This window comes from Quercus robur, chromosome 4 (assembly GCF_932294415.1).
Source record: "Quercus robur chromosome 4, dhQueRobu3.1, whole genome shotgun sequence".
Classification (NCBI taxonomy): domain Eukaryota; kingdom Viridiplantae; phylum Streptophyta; class Magnoliopsida; order Fagales; family Fagaceae; genus Quercus; species Quercus robur.
The window spans coordinates 3,749,365-3,766,060 of NC_065537.1; the positions used below are offsets into that span (position 1 = coordinate 3,749,365).

Genomic DNA, 16,696 nt, shown 5'->3' on the forward strand with positions numbered 1-16,696 from the left:
AAGCACTTTAATGCTTATAATTTATAAATAGATGGATTTAGTTGTGTCAAAAGAATTTTACTTTTATCAAAGCTTTTTTAGGTTAGGGATTGGTGATTTGTTCTTAATTGATGCGATATATTTAAATTTGTGGTATTCACTCTATAATGATTATTCAAACTAAAACACCAATTAGTTTTTTATAGCAAGATGTGAATTCATATCCAATTCAACAACAAAAAAATTTATCAATTGAGTTACCTAAAACCCACAAAAATGGTGAATATTAAATTGAGATTATTGCCTCCATATATTGTATATCACTATATCCATATGGTTCAAGGCCACGACTTCTAATTTCATGGAATGGCCATGATCAAAGCAATTTAATTCCACCCCGTCTTGCTTATTTTGATTAGTATCTAGAAAGTTGATTCAACTTAGTTTGAATGAGGATGAATTATAATAATTTTTGTTGATAAATTCTAAGAACATTTTTTTTTTTTAATCTAGTCGAAAGTTTATTTATAAATTCAAACGTAGACTCTATTCAAACATAGACTCTATAAATTAAGAATGTCATGATATCTTAGTTTCAAAATAAATATTTAAAAAAGTGATTCTCAAAAATAAATATCTAAATTCAGATGTAGACAATGAATCAAGACAGTCATAATTTCTAAATTATACATTAACCCGTTATTTGATTCATATTATCCACATTCCACACACTTCGATTCGCCTCCTCCTAGTTAGATACTAACAAAATGAGAAGTACCTTACTATTTTAGGATATTTGTGCAAAGCAACTCAAAGATGAAAAAGACTGGTAGTCTGTGTCTCAAGCTGCTAGTCCTGTTCAAAAATAGTTCCTCTGTGTGATAGCAAGCAAGTTTTATCATTTATGACTAGTCAATTCAGATTTAACAGGCTGCTTCACAAACCATTCAACTATGAAATCTGCCTAATTGTGAATAGTCAAAACTAAACATTCATGAAAAGCACTTAAAAACATTGCAAATTTGCAATGGTTTACCTTTTAAAACTTCAAAAATTCTAAGACCATATGATATATTACAACTTTCGTCTTTAACTACAATTGTCCATGTGGTAGGCTGTGAGTGGTAAAGATAAAGTAGTGGATCCATGTGAAAGTGATATGTAGCCAATCACAATCTACCGCATAAAATAGTTATGGTAAAAATTATGGCAAAAGTTGTGGAATTTTATGTTGTACTAGAATTACTTTTAAAACTTTGAAAATTTGGTACAATAATTCAAGCAAAGCTAAAAAACAATCTCAAACTTTGAAAAGCACAATTAAGGCCTAGATGACCAGAGAATCCAGATAGCTTTCAAACACTAGAGGTGAGTTCATTGTCTGATTTGCTCAAATATGAGCGGTTCAGTTCGAGCATTGGATAAGGTTATGATTCAAGGACATGACAACAATTTGAGTGGGGTAAATAAGTACACTTTTGGAGGGCATTTGAAAAGGATATTCTGTTGGGCCTTTTCAAAGAAACTGTTTAGAAAGAGAGCACATTCCTTTTTCGATACTCATATTTTAGTATCTTTCAATTCTCTAGCCAAGCCAAAGAGGCAAAGAGCAATTAAACCAAAAATTCATTAATATTGGCTTTTTGCTGAGGTGAACATGTTTAAAATTTAGCCCAAAATAATAATAATAATTTTTTTGGGGCATAAATGGGAGCTATATTACATAAACATAAGTCTTACAAACATAAATATTACAACAAGACTTACTTAACAAGAAAACACATCACCACACAAACTAATAGCAGGAAATCTAAACACAAACCAACCAAACCAATACCGAGGAGAGGTCTAGCTGACACGAAACAAAACATTATTGGACCCTTATTAACCGCGATGACTCCGGGATGAGACAAAACCCATGGCATCCCAATATAAACATTGCCACAAAAAAGTGGAGCATGTATCATACAAAACTCCCATTTTGGATTGAAAAGCACCCCTCTTTGCCAGTAAATCCACATAGCTATTCGCCCTTCTCCATATATGTTCAACACATGCCTCCCAGTCCTTGTTGAGGAGCCACCTGCAATCCAAAATCAAGTTATAAAATTCCATTGGATAATCTGTATGAGTAGTCAGCCATTTGTTCACAAGAAGAGAATCAGTTTCAAAACAAACTCGATGATGACCCTTGGCCCATGCTCGAGTCAACGCCTCTCTAAGACCCCACAATTCGGCCATAGTATTATTCGTAACTCCCAGATGTAAGGAGAAACCCCACAACCATTCTCCATTGGCTAAGCGTGCCACACCCCCCGCACCTGATTTTTCGAGGTTACCTATCGAGTTGCCGTCTATATTAATAGTGACATAAGGTAAAGTAGTTGGGTTCCACCTAATATATTTGATGGACAACAGAAATGACTGCCTCAAGGGAACGGTGCTAAGAAAGAAGAACTCCGTGACATGAGAGATAGCATTTTGTTTTAAAATATGAGGAGGAATGAATTTCCCTGAAAGTATCAATGAAATATTTTTACTTTCCCTATATAAAGGTTTCACATGACTTTTTTTTTTTTTTTTTTTTTTGAGAAACCAGACTGGAACAGCCCTGCGAATTTATTCAAAACAAAATTAATGAACATTTAGAAAGACTAATAAGTCTTCCAACCAAATCTGCAACCCCACACAATCTTTAGCTTCTTTTTGTTAGAGCATCAGTAACAATATTACAACTGTCTTTGGGATTAAAGTTTAAAGTCGATTTATTTTACTATTTAGCTTATTTTTGCTACTATTCATAGGTTCTACTATATTTTTTAGTACTATTCATGGGTCTTATTGTATTATTTCAACTAGTTTTTACCTTTATCTAAAATACTTTTAGCAAAAAAATTTCAATTTTAGTTAAATAAGTCGTTCCCACACGGTCTCTACATATGGTTTAACATGACAGAAATCAGAAAACTGAAAAGCAGAAACTTGGCAGCGGATGTTGTCAATGATATTCACATGACAATATTTTAGTTCAGTTCATCACTAACAAATAATTAACAGCCCTATAATAAACAACATAAAATATACTTGGCTGATGCCTGTGTTTCGTTAAGATTCTTATAAATATGCTATTTTACTCAAAAAGTCTCAAACTGACGTCTTCAAGTTCTACCGGCATGGTTTCTGAAAAAAAAAATCTACCCGCATGTGTACATTATATATATATATATATATATTTTTTTTCTTCCCCTTTCAAAAGAATCATTTAAAAAAAAAAAAAATCTTGGAGCAGGGGAGGGGTGGTTGTTCTGTTGTATACTACTATAGAAAATAGACAAAATGATATTATGCTTCGGGTGTATACATCTAGCACTTTCACAACACATGAGACTCATACGCTATTAGGCAAGGACGGAGGTATATATTGACTAAAGGGGGCAATGGCCCCCAAATATTTTATTAAAAAATATAGTATATATATATAGTGGCGACTCCAGAACTTTTTTCTAGGGGGGTTAATAATGGTAGAGCCAAGAATTTGTAGGTCTGGGTAGGCGAGTGAAAAATAAGATGATTATATATATATATATATATATATATATATATACAACTTCCACATTATATACAATACAACTATTTTGTACAATAATCAAAAAAATTATTAATAGTTTAAAGATCGTTAAAACAACAATCATTGGATGCATAAACAAATAGAATTAAATAACTAATCATATATTTTTGTCAAATTAATAATAATTTATTATATTTATAAGTTATATCAATTAAATAAAAAATATAGAATAAATAAGAACAATAAGTTAGTAATACACCTAGGAGGCTAGGAGTAGAGATTGGAGGAAACGTGAAACTAAGAAAAAGAACAATAATAAGTTTTTGCTTTTGAAGTGTATGGTTTTTTAACCATACACGAGTTCACTCTCTTCAAATTAGAGCAAGCCGTAAAAGATTTCTTAGACTTCGAAATTTGTAAAGCATTTATCAAATTACTTGATCGGACATAGAGAAAAATTAAGAAAACATAGAAGGGAGAAAGAAAGACAAGGAGAATGAGGAAAGAAACATAGTTGTAGATACTTTATGTTGTCAATGCCAAAGTAAGCTAGAGTCTTGGAGAGTTTTTTTTTCTTCTTTTCTAAACAAATGAGCAAAAATTTGAAACATTTTTTTTTCTTTCTTGTAAAATTAAATATTTTAAGAGTGATGCTACAAACACAACAATTTTACAAAAAATTCACAACAAAATCTAGGTGACAAGTTATTAATGGTAGTTAAAAAAATGATATCAATTGTGGATTCAAATAAAAACTAGTTACAACTTACCATTTAACCTTTATTGTGAAAATATTGAGAAAGTGGTACTAAGAGAATCATATTCAAACTAATTTCAGTTTGGCTAAAAAAAAAAAAATTAGGATCAAGGTGTTCAAATTTTTATTGTAGAGGTCAAAACAGTAAACTTTTATAAATACACGCACACACATATAATTTTATTTTGGGCCAGGTTGTGTTTGTGTGTGTATAATTTTAGCAATTTTGTTTAATAAAATTTCATTTTGCCCCTTAACAATATTATTGATTCTTTTTAGACTAACGTTACTGGTACAAACTTATTTACAACATTTATACAAACCATTGAGGTATAAATTCTTATTGATTCACATTTGGACCCACCAATTACCTCACTTTTTTACTTGTAAATAACCAGTCACCATATTAACAATTTGTAAAAAAGTTTGTAACTCTAGCATTTTTCTCATTTAAGGCCATTAAAATTTTTATAGATCTAAAATCTAAAACGAAATATACAAGCCCAAAAAAATTAGCGCAATAACAAAAATTACCAATAGTAAAGTTAAAAATAATTAAACTAATTAACCAATTTTACTCAAAACAAACAGCCAGCCCTTAAAAAGTTTTAAACAAAATTATTGTGTCTTTACCTAGTAGAAGATGCACGCATCAAAAATTCAAAAAAATAAAATAAAATAAAATATTCAGCAGCTAGGAAGCAACAAAGCCAACGGTCAGAGCCGCCTCCCTAACTTTAAGTCCTGCCTCCGTCCCTTCTATTAAGTCTCACATGTTGTGAGAGCTTGGGTTTAACCCGAAACATTATGTACCCTCTCAAAAAGTAGAGCTTCATCTATAAAATTGTGATTCTAGAGATTTCGCAATAAATAGTTTTAATTAAAAAGAGCTTTACTGTGTAGAGTATTTGACAAACTATAATGATAGAACTCATGGCCAGCTTTAGACCAAGGATTTTAGCGTAGACCTAAGGTCTTCAATTAAAAATAATAAAAAAAAGATAAGAAAAAGGAAGTGGGGGAAGGGGGTAATTGACTTAAAAAAAAAAAAAAACATAGGTTGGTGGTACACTCTCTTCCTATCCCAAGGTTCCCAAAATTGTGAGCTAAATCCAATACAATTAAAGCTATAACCGTTTCAACAAAAAAAAGGAGTGTTATGAGTAAGCTGACATATTATGGACAATCAATTTTTCTAAACAGTTTAATATTTTAATTTTTATAAACTATTTTCTTACACATTAAATTAATAACATTAGTCACCTAATCTCTCTCTCTCTCCTAGCATACTCGGTTCTATGGCATATTCAACGAAGAATGAGCCAACACTCTTAGCCACACACAATCATGGAGGTGAAGATCAAGTTGTACAAGGATTGATCAAAGCTTTGGGTGAAGATTCAAGAGCTCTTGGTGAGATTTGTTTTGTTTTGCAAGGTAGATGCATCAATGGTACGATTTTACTTTACAATTTTCATATTCATACTTGCTTGTGGTTTATGCATTATATGAAGTAGATCTTAGTTTTGTTTCTGCTGCATATAACATGTATGATGGCAACATGATGCATATGTTTTTCCAACATCATCCAAGAGTGGTCTTAAATGTTCTTGTGATTGTTGATCATTGTGCAACATGTTCTTCCTTCAAGTTTGGAATTTGGGCAGTACCTTCAGATGTATGTATTTGAATTGGGGTTTGGACTGGATGGGCTACACCTCCTTCATTCGAAGTGTTCTCGAGATGTTCTTTGTGAATTTGATGATTTGAGCAAAATAACAATAGTTCTTGAATGATTTGGAATTGAATATTGATTGAAGGCGCTTTGCTTCAAATTTATGCTAAGGAAGTAATAAACTTAGGATTTTTGAGGGGGTAGTGTATCGAGATTGACAAAAATGATCAACAACCACCTTATGTCTCTTTAAAAACCCTTTTAAAGGATTTTTGTGTGCTTTGTAAATGAAGGGATTTCCTCTATTTATAAAGGGGGAAAAGCCTTGGGCTTAAGAGTTGAGTTGGAATCTGAAAAATCACAAAACAGTTGAATCTTGGAGGAAATTAGCACTTGGACCCAATCCTACATTTGTGCTTTGTTTTGAGTTTTGAGTGTTTTGACTCTTTTGAATTAATTTTTAGAACTTGTTTTGGCTTCGGAGTCCTAATTTAGTATCCTAACCATCTAGATTTTTTTTCTAGAATATTTATTATTTTTAGACACTTGATGAATTAAAATAACTAATTAGTTGTTTAAAATTTATGAACTTTCTGATAATCCAATCTCTTAGAATGTCTTAAACACGTGGATCTCTACAATTATTATTATGACAACCCAAAAAAATTATAACTAATTAATTATATTTAATCCCTTTAATAGATCAATCGTAATTAATTAGTAGTAACCACATGTGATTCACCTTAGCTTTGCAAATGCATTTTGACCATTAAAACTTGATCTAGTCATATCTTTTAATTTGATCGTCTGATTTGAGCACACAATACATTGTTCTGATCATTAAGAAGTACTAGATTTATTTTTAATGATGTATTGAAAGATCGAATGGTAAAAATTATGATTTTTCTTATGATGTAAAATTATTACTTTTTCCTTTGGAGCAAGGTTAAATGAAAGTGGCAAAATATAAGCGCCTACAGTTATATTCTTTAAATTCAAGATTTCATCTTTGATGTTTACTTTTATTTATAGGTGAAGCTGTTAATTGTGCTCCACTTTGTATCCCAAGAAGCAATAAAGAGGATAACAAAGAAATAAAAATCATGAATAAAGTATGCTGCAAGACAAAGTAATAATCTAAAACTTACTTTAAGCTATCTTGAATAATACTTCAAACTCTAAAATTTATTTAAATATTTTAAAATATTACCAGGGAAGATTAAGTGTAAAATTTGGGATACAAAAGAAGGTTACAAAGGAAACTTTGGAAAATAAGCGAATCCTAAACAAAGGAGTCTTATATAGGCTACAAAAGTGAATAATTAAATTACAATAATACAATGAATAGTAAAATGCATAACAGTATTCTCAAATAGTGAAAAGTCTTCAATAATTGCTGATACCGCCAGAACAATACCGTAGATGAATAGTGAAAAGGCTTCAATAATTCCTGATACCACCAAAATGATATTGTAGATGAATAATGAAATGTCTGATACGAGCTGCCAGAGCTGTCTAATTCCACCAGAAGTAATTTGTCTAATAATACCAAAAGTAAAATCCTCTAATTTATTTTGATACAGAAAATACTGAAAATCTTATATTAATTCAACTGAAGTGATATCCCATACCAGTCTTGAGCATCTTGAAAGTAATCTGGTAAAGGAGAATCACTTTGGTCTTCATCCTCTACATTTGATATTTGAGTTGCTGCTTCCAACATTAGGAGGTTCAAGTGTTTCTGATATCAATTGATTTGGAAGTGTAATTTGATTCCGTTCAATTTACTTACGATTTTTTTGGTTGAGAATACTAAATATTTTAACACATACACACGGAAAGAGGAGAGAAGGTCTTAAAGAAACTAACAGTAATATATATCCAAAAAGACCTAACTCTTGGATACACAGCACAGACTTAGAATACTAGAATTCCTAGCATTTGTTTGTATCAACGGAGTACTTTTAATTGCTGATTTTGGAGCTAATATATTCATCAATTTATAACAAATCCTATACATAATTGTTAAAGGTTGTGATCCTCTCACCATATTATTAATTTTAACATCCAATGTTAATCTACTCAATAACGTTCGATCAGACAAAGATAAAGGAAAATCAGGAAAACAATTAAAATAAAGTGGATCTTCATATAAAGATGTTTCAATCCTTCCTATTATAGACTGATCAAAAATAAGGAAATTACTATCTCTTAAACATAATAACACACTTGTATTTAATCCCTGTCTTATTAGTGGTTTAATTGCTACTTGAACTAATCCCGTATGAATATATGAATACTCCTGCCTATGCTCTTGCATTAATTCCTCATTGAACAATTGTATTGACTCGTTCTCATTATTTAAAGACAAGGTTCTTTCAAACGTTTTTATTTTATAATCTGACTTAGTTGAAAATTTTGAAAAAATAGATTGCTTATAAATTTGATTAATAGGTACTGAAGCCATTTTCCAATCTTTTAGATTTCTTTCTATAATCATCTCCTCATTATTTACTACTATATCGCTTTGATTTTGGTTCAACATGGAGACCCTGAGGAAGAAGAATTAGCAAAATCAAGAATCAGCAAATTTAGCACGATAACCGAACACACTCCTAAGTAGAGAACAAGTGAGCAACAGAGAAAAAAAATAAGTGATGAAGATTGCAAAAGACCAAATGACAGTTCAAGAAAACAGTTTAGAGACTTACTTAGATCAAGTGTTGCAATTGATTTCAATTCTTCAAATATTACAAAGGGAAAGATTTCTAGATGGAAGAAGGTAATGGATCCAACGAATGATTTTTTCTAGATTACAAAGGGTGTAGAAAGCAAGGGCACATCCTTGAAATTATATAGAGTACAAAAGTAAATAGTAATATTACAATAATTCGTTGAACAATAAAAGTAAAAAGTAAAATGTGTATAGTGATATTCTCAAATTGTACTCAATAATTTCATGGTGGAGCCAAAAGTGTCTGATTCGGACATAAAGCCATGATATGAAATGATTTCGAGGTTAACTTTTTTTTCTTTTTTTACTTTCTCTTTTGCTTTTTTCAACTTTTTTTTACTTTTACTTTTTCTTTTTCACTTTAAAATCTCACTAACGTACCTAATCTCAATCCAGCACAAATTAGAGTCAGTTTAGTTCAATTTTTTGTAATTGTGTTTTTTTTTTTTTAAAGGCATTTTTAAAAATTGAGATAGGATATTTGGGCCCGTTTGGTAATATTATTCTAGTAACGTTGTTTAAATGTTATGGAAATACATGTAAGTGAAAAAGTGTTATGAAAATATATGTTATGCTGTTTAAACAACGAAAACTACTTTTTAAACAACACAACCAAACAGCCTTTAAATTTTTCTATTTAAAAGAAAAGTGTTTCATAAAAGTTAAAAGGTACTTTTTGAAAATTGTGAATGTTCGACTAAATTTTATCAAAATTGTAATTTAAATTATAAATTACCAACAATGATAATATGTACATAAAATAGAATTTCTTGGTATTTGCTGAAACCTTGTTTGCGGCTTACAGGTTAAGGTGGTGGATGGAGAGAAGTGACAAGCATCCAAGGACACATGACCAAAGAGATTTGTCGTCACTTCTAAAGTTCTCTTTAGTTCTCACTCACTCCCAATTTCTCATCAACAACTGTGGCTGCCCATCTCACAAGGTCACTTGAAGTTGCTTTGGATGAAAATGTAGAAGAAAAATGTACTAGATGAAAAATGCACAAGAAAACGCAAGAAAACATAAAGGAAAAATGTACCAGCAAGGTGAGTCCAGCAACATGGTGATTTTCTGAGAATGGGTTTTGTTTTGTGGTTAGGTAAAAGGGTAAAATTGGTGGGTTTTTGAAAAAATTGTAAAGGTTATTAAAGGATATGGGAGCAAGACCGGCCCTAGACATTTTGGAGCCTAAGGCGGGAATTAAAATGGAGTCTTTTTTATACTTATGTATTAATTAAATTAATATTTATTTAATATTTTTATATTATAATATATTTTATTTAAAATCTATTTTTATTGCCTTTTGAGATGCAAATTGACTAATTAAATTTTTGTATTCAAATTCTTGTTCATTTGTGATACTTTCATCTAAATTTTTTGTTATATTTTGTTTATTACTAATAACTAATTTATCCATTGAATATCCTTTTTGAGACTCAATTACTTTTTCCTTTTTGTTTCTTTTTTTAAGTTTCTCATATCCTGATACATATTTTCTAGTTGGCATTTCTAATCAAATAATATATTTATAAAGGTTAAAATAAAAAATAACTTTCAAGTGTAGAGCCAATGAGAAATAAAACCTGATTTATATAAAAAGTATTGTTGTAGTTTCACCAAATAATAACAAGTTTTTAGCAATTTCAACTTACATAAATAAAGATTTATTCATTATATTACTAATAACTAATATATATATATATATATATATATATAACACAAGATTAAAATAAATAAATAAATTAATCATAACCGTAACAAAAAGTCAAAAACAAGCCCAGTCCAACCAAGAACCTGCCAAGACCCACCCACAAAAAACATAAAACAAATCCTATTACATTTACACCTAAAAAAAGGAAAAAGAAAAAAGAAAAAAACGTAGGCTTAACAAAATAAAAAACCTGCCAAGACCCACCCAGTACCCACTGACCCACAAAAAAACATAAAACATGACCCAGCCCTCTTAACAAATCTAAAGTAGAATAGGAAGCAAGCCTTATAATGGGAAAAAGTTTCTAACGGTTCCCTATTGGATTTGTATTGCGTTTTTGCATTGCAGTATTGTACCTCTAAGGGTCTAACGTGAAAATGTGTCTTTTCATGTTTTTGGGCCAAAAACGCTAAATCTAAAATTGCTTGGGGTCCAATGTGAAAATGTGGTAAAAAAGTTACAATTTGGTTTTGTGCTTTTTTGGCCTCAAAAAGCCGAACCAAACGGGCAATGAGATGGAGCAATCACTTCTATTACTATAAACCTTAAAATAGAAGAGCCAACCCACAAAATGAACCACTAAAAAGAAAATTTTAACTGAAAGCACACTAAAGTTTGAGAAAATCTCATAAACAAATTTGAGACAAACTTGTCAAACAAGTGTAAATAAGAATACCAATAGAATACAAACAAAAGGTTCCATAATTAAGGAAATAATTGGTAAAAAATGATTCATAGAAATTGAAAATAAGATAAATGATATAGAGGATCAGATACATCATTCATGTGGATAATTTCATTCCCAGATCTCAAAAGGTCTCATAAATATAATTAGCTGGGATTAAACATTTATCATTGTCTCAACAACATCCTCGGCAAAGAAAAAACTAACATTAAAAAAAAAAAAAAAAATCCCATTAAAGAAGGGGGTGCAAAAAAAATAAGGAGATTGCAAAATTTTTACAAAGATAATCTTCCTAGGGAAACAAGGATATCAATGAGAAAATCTAAAGTAAAATCTGACAAAAAGCAGATAAAATACTGTTGTTCATAACATGCCTAACAAGCATGAATAGTTTACATTTTACGAAAGTATTTCAACAGAAGCAGAATCAAACATCATGATTATTGCTTGTCATCAGAACTTAAATTATGAGGCTGGATGCAATTAAGGAATACCTAACAACAAATAGCATTAACTTGTGTTAAAACAAGAGGAAAAAACCTACAAGCAAATAGATGACAAAAACGATTAGCAACCACCTTTTTGCTTTGTAAATGAAGGGATTTCCTCTATTTATAAAAAGGTAAAAGCCTTGGGCTTAAGAGTTGAGCTGGAATCTGAAAAATCACAATTATTATTATTATTTTTTTTTTTTGGTGCTTTGTTTTAAGTTTTGGGTGTTTACTGTTTTGACTCTTTTGAATTAATTTTTAGAACTTGTTCTGACTTCAGAGTCCTAATTTACTATCCTAACCGTCTAGATTTGCTTTTTTTTTTTTTTTTTTTTTTCATAATATTTATCATTTTTAGACACCTAATGACTTAAAATAAATTAATTGTTTAAAACTTATGAACTTTCTGCTAATCCAATCTCTTAGAATGTCTAAAACATATAGATCTTTATTATTATTATTACTAGTGTATAACCTTGTGCATATGTATAGGTATAATTAAAAATAATCACAATTATACGTTTCAAAAATACATTTTTGTTAGAATGTGTTCAAATTATACATGGTATTAGCTTACACTTTTTTTTTTAACTATGCATTTATAAAATATATAATTATTTCTCATTATAAATATATAATTTAGAATTTAATTGGATTTATCCTTTTCAGTTTTTGCACCTAATAAGTCACTTGCCACAAAAATTAAAAAAATTAGATAGATACGTGCCACAAAATTGGACTCCAATTAAAATTTAATTTAAAATCTAATTGAATTTGGATTCATCGATTTTTACTCTCAATAATTCATTTAGCACAACAATTAAAAAATTAGATGGGACACGTGGTACAAAATTGAGAATCCTATTAAAATATAATTGGGTTTTCTTTGAGTTATACATATATATATATATATAGAAGGCAACCCAAATATATATATCTAAAAAATTGTGGAGGTCAAAAACAATCTAGAATGGCTGAGAAGTCCTTAAAGACATATTTCAGCCTGGATATAGATCTAATGTACGAGGTGAAAACTCCACAACGGGAAACTCAAACAACTAATTTATGAAAGCAATATTGTATTAATATTATTAGCAACAATCATCACACTTTTCCCATGGTGATGGGATTCGGAGATAAGAGAAAATCTCTCCCCTCTTCTCTTCTTCTATTTTTTTTTTCTCCCTTTTTTTTGGATCCCCTTTTCTCATACCCCCCCCCCACCCCCCCCTCTTCTTATAGGCCTTTTCTTTCCCTTATCCTTCCAGCTAGCTTACCCTTAACTAGATCTTTTTTGGATATTTATCCTCCTATTGGTTTCCCCCGTTCTTATCCTGAAACAGGACTTTTAGGAATATTAGTACTGTTCAAGACTTCAGATTGCCTCACATGCATTTAATGTAGTAGGGATATTCTGTTGGGCCTTTTCTAAGAAACTGTTAAGAAATAGAGCACATTCCTTTTTTTGATACTCATATATTAGTATCTTTCAATTCTCTAGCCAAGCCAAAGAGGCAAAGGGCAATTTAACCAAAAATTCATTAATATTGGCTTTTGCTGAGGTGAACATGTTTAAAATTTAGCCCAAAATAATGAAATATTTTTACTTTCCCTATACAAAGGTTTCACATGACTCTTTTTTTTTTTTTTTTTTTTTTTTTTTTTTTTTTTTGTGGAGAAACCAGACTGGAACAGCCCTGGGATTTTATTCAAAACCAAATTAATGAACATCTAGAAAGACTAGTAAGTCTTCCAACCAAATTCGTAGCCCCACACAATCTTTAGCTTCTTTTTTTTAGAGCATCAGTAACAATATTATGACTGTGTTTGGGATTAAAGTTTAAAGTCAATTTATTTTACTATTTAACTTATTTTTTCTATTATTCATAGGTTCTATTACATTTTTTGATACTATTTATGGGTCTCACTGTATTATTTTCAGGTCAATGTTGACTTTCTAGCCCATTTACAAAAGCATCTTAGTAATAAGAATTGGAAAATGTTACTCAAACTTTTTTTTTCTTTTTTGGTAATTTATTTTTGAAATGTGCTTTTAAAATGAATGACAATTTATATAAGCAAATTCAAATAGAAGTATTTAAAAAAAGGGGTTTGGATTTCAACTTTAAAATTAATAGCATAAGATGTTATTTTAAATTGAACACACATGTTTGCCTTAGAACAAAATTCTCAATGATGAATTTCTTCATGTGTAGTTAGAAAGCAAAGGAAAAACAAAATTCGTATCAATTTTGAACGAAAATGCCCCTGGGTCAGATTGGTCAAAATTCTTGACCAGTCTGACAGAGGGGCATTTTAGTACAAAAATTACTCGAGGTTTTTTTTTTTTAATGAATTTTCCATTTGTTTCTTCCATCATCTTCCTCAAGACTGTACATCCAGCAAAAGGGAGTTGAAACCAAATTATCCAAACCTCAACAAATTGATGCTATAAATGTTAAAAAAACATTCAAGACGTGATTCATATGCCAACCCCCCTCCAAGCGGTAAATAATCTACTAAAAAATGTAGTTGGGATACATGAACAGCAGAAGACCCTCCAAGCCTAGCTTTTACTTTTATCTATAGTACTTTCAGCAAAAAAATTTCAATTTCAGTTAAATAAATTGTTCCCAAACGGACCTTACATATGCGTTTAACATAACAGAAATCAGAAAACTGAAAAGCAGAAACTTGGCAGCCGATGTCGTCAATGATATTCACATGACAATATTTTATTTCAGTTCATCACTAACAAATAATTAACAGCCCTATAATAAACAACATAAAATATACTTGGCTGATGGCTGTGTTTCTTTAAGATTCTTATAAATATGCTATTTTACTCAAAAAGTCTCAAACTGACGTCTTCAAGTTCTACCCGCATGGTTTCTGAAAAAAAAAAAAAAATCTACCCGCATGTGTACATTATATATATTTTCTACTCTCATTTTTTTTTTTCTCCCCCTTTCAAAAGAATCATAATTTTTTTTTTTAATCTTAGGGCGGGGGAGGGGTGGTTGTTCTGTTGTATACTATTATAAAAAATAGACAAAATGATATTATATTTCGGGTGTATACATCCAGTTCTTTTACAATATGTGAGACTTATACGCTTTAGGCAAGGAGAGGGGTATATATTGACTGTCCCAAATTTTTTATTAAAAAATATAGTATATACATATACATACATACATACATACATACATACATATATATATATATATATATATATATAGTGGCAGTTCTAGAACTTTTTTCTAGGGGGATTGATAATGGCGGAGCCAAGAATTTGTAGGTGGGGGTAGGTGAGTGAAAAATAAGATGATTATTTATATATATATAATTTCCACATTATATACAATAAAACTATATTGTACAATAGTCAAAAAAATTATTAATAGTTTAAAGATCGTTAAGACAACAATCATTGGATGCATAAACAAATAGAATTAAATAACTAATCATACATTTTTGTCAAATTAATAATAACTTATTATATTTATAAGTTATATCAATTAAATAAAAAATATAGAATAAATAAGAACAACAAGTTAGTAGTACACCTAGGAGTAGAGATTTGAGGAAATGTGAAACTAAGAAAAAGAATAGTAATAAGTTTTTGCTTTTGAAGTGTATGGTTTTTTAACCATACACGAGTTCACTCTCTTCAAATTAGAGCAAGCCGTAAAAGATTTCTTAGACTTCAAAATTTGTAGAGCATTTATCAAATTACTTGACCGGACATAGAGAAAAATCAAGAAAACATAGAAGGGAGAAAGAAAGATAGAGAAAATGAGGAAAGAAACATAGATGTAGATACTTTATGCTGTCAATGCCAAAGTAAGCTGGAGTCCTGGAGAGTTTTTCTTCTTCTTTTCTAAACAAATGAGCAAAAATTTGAATTTTTTTTTTCTTTCTTGTAAAATTAAATATTTTAAGAGTTGTGCTACTAACACAACAATTTTACAAAAAAATTCACAACAAAATCTAGGTGACAAGTTATTAATGGTAGTTAAAAAAATGATATCAATTGTGGATCCAAATAAAAACTAGTTACAATTTACCATTTAACATTTATTGTGAAAATATTGAGAAAGTGGCACTAGGAGAATCATATTCAAACTAATTTCAGTTGAGCTTAAAAAAAATTACGATCAAGGTGTTCAAATTTTTATTGTAGAGGTCAAAACAATAAAATTTTATTTTAGGCCAGGTCAAGGGGTTCATTTGAACCCCCTGGGCTGGTCATGGCGCCGCCCCTCTGTGTGTGTGTTTGTGTATATATATATATATATATATATATATATTAGCAATTTTGTTCAATAAAATTACATTTTGCCCTATAACAATATCATTGATTCTTTTTAGACTAATGTTATAGGTACAAATTTATCTACAACATTTATACAAACAGTTGAGGTATAAATTCTTATTGGTTCGCATTTGGATTTTGGACCCATCAATTACATCATTTTTTTACTTGTCAATAACCACTCGTCATATTTGCAATTTGTATAAAATTTTATATCTCTAGTATTTTTCTCATTTAAAGGCCGTTAAAAATTTTATAGATCTACAATCTAAAACAAAATATACAAGCCCAAAAAAATTAGCGCAATAACAAAAATTACCAATAGTAAAGTTAAAAATAATTAAGCCTAATTAACTAATTTTACTCAAAACAAACAACCGGCCCTTTAAAAAGTTTTAAACATAATTATTGTGTCTTTACCTAGCAAAAGACATACGCATCAAAAACTCAAAAAAATAAAATCCTCAGCAGCTAAGAAGTAGCAAAGACAACGGTCAGAGCCGCCCCCCTAACTTCAACTCCTGCCTCCGTCCCTATTATTAAGTCTCACATGTTGTGAGAGCTTGGGTTTAACCCAAAACATTATGTACCCTCTCAAAAAGTAGATCTTAATCTATAAAATTGTAATTCTAGAGATTTTGCGATAAATTGATTTAATTAAAAAGAGCTTTACTGTGTGGAGTATTTGACAAACTATAATGATAGAACTCATGGCCAGCTTTAGACCACGGATTTTAGCGTACACCTAAGGTCTTCAATTAAAAATAAAAAAAGATAAGA

General features: G+C 30.0%; 1 long non-coding RNA gene across 1 annotated transcript; it reads right to left on the reverse strand.

The window, feature by feature from the left end:
- Nucleotides 1–7,143: 7,143 nt before the first annotated feature.
- On the reverse strand, nt 7,144–8,827 carry LOC126720378 (uncharacterized). Its single transcript, XR_007653362.1, has 2 exons — nt 8,691–8,827; nt 7,144–8,531 (listed from the first exon to the last, which is right to left on the reverse strand). It is a non-coding gene; the product is annotated as an uncharacterized LOC126720378 (long non-coding RNA).
- Nucleotides 8,828–16,696: the final 7,869 nt, after the last annotated feature.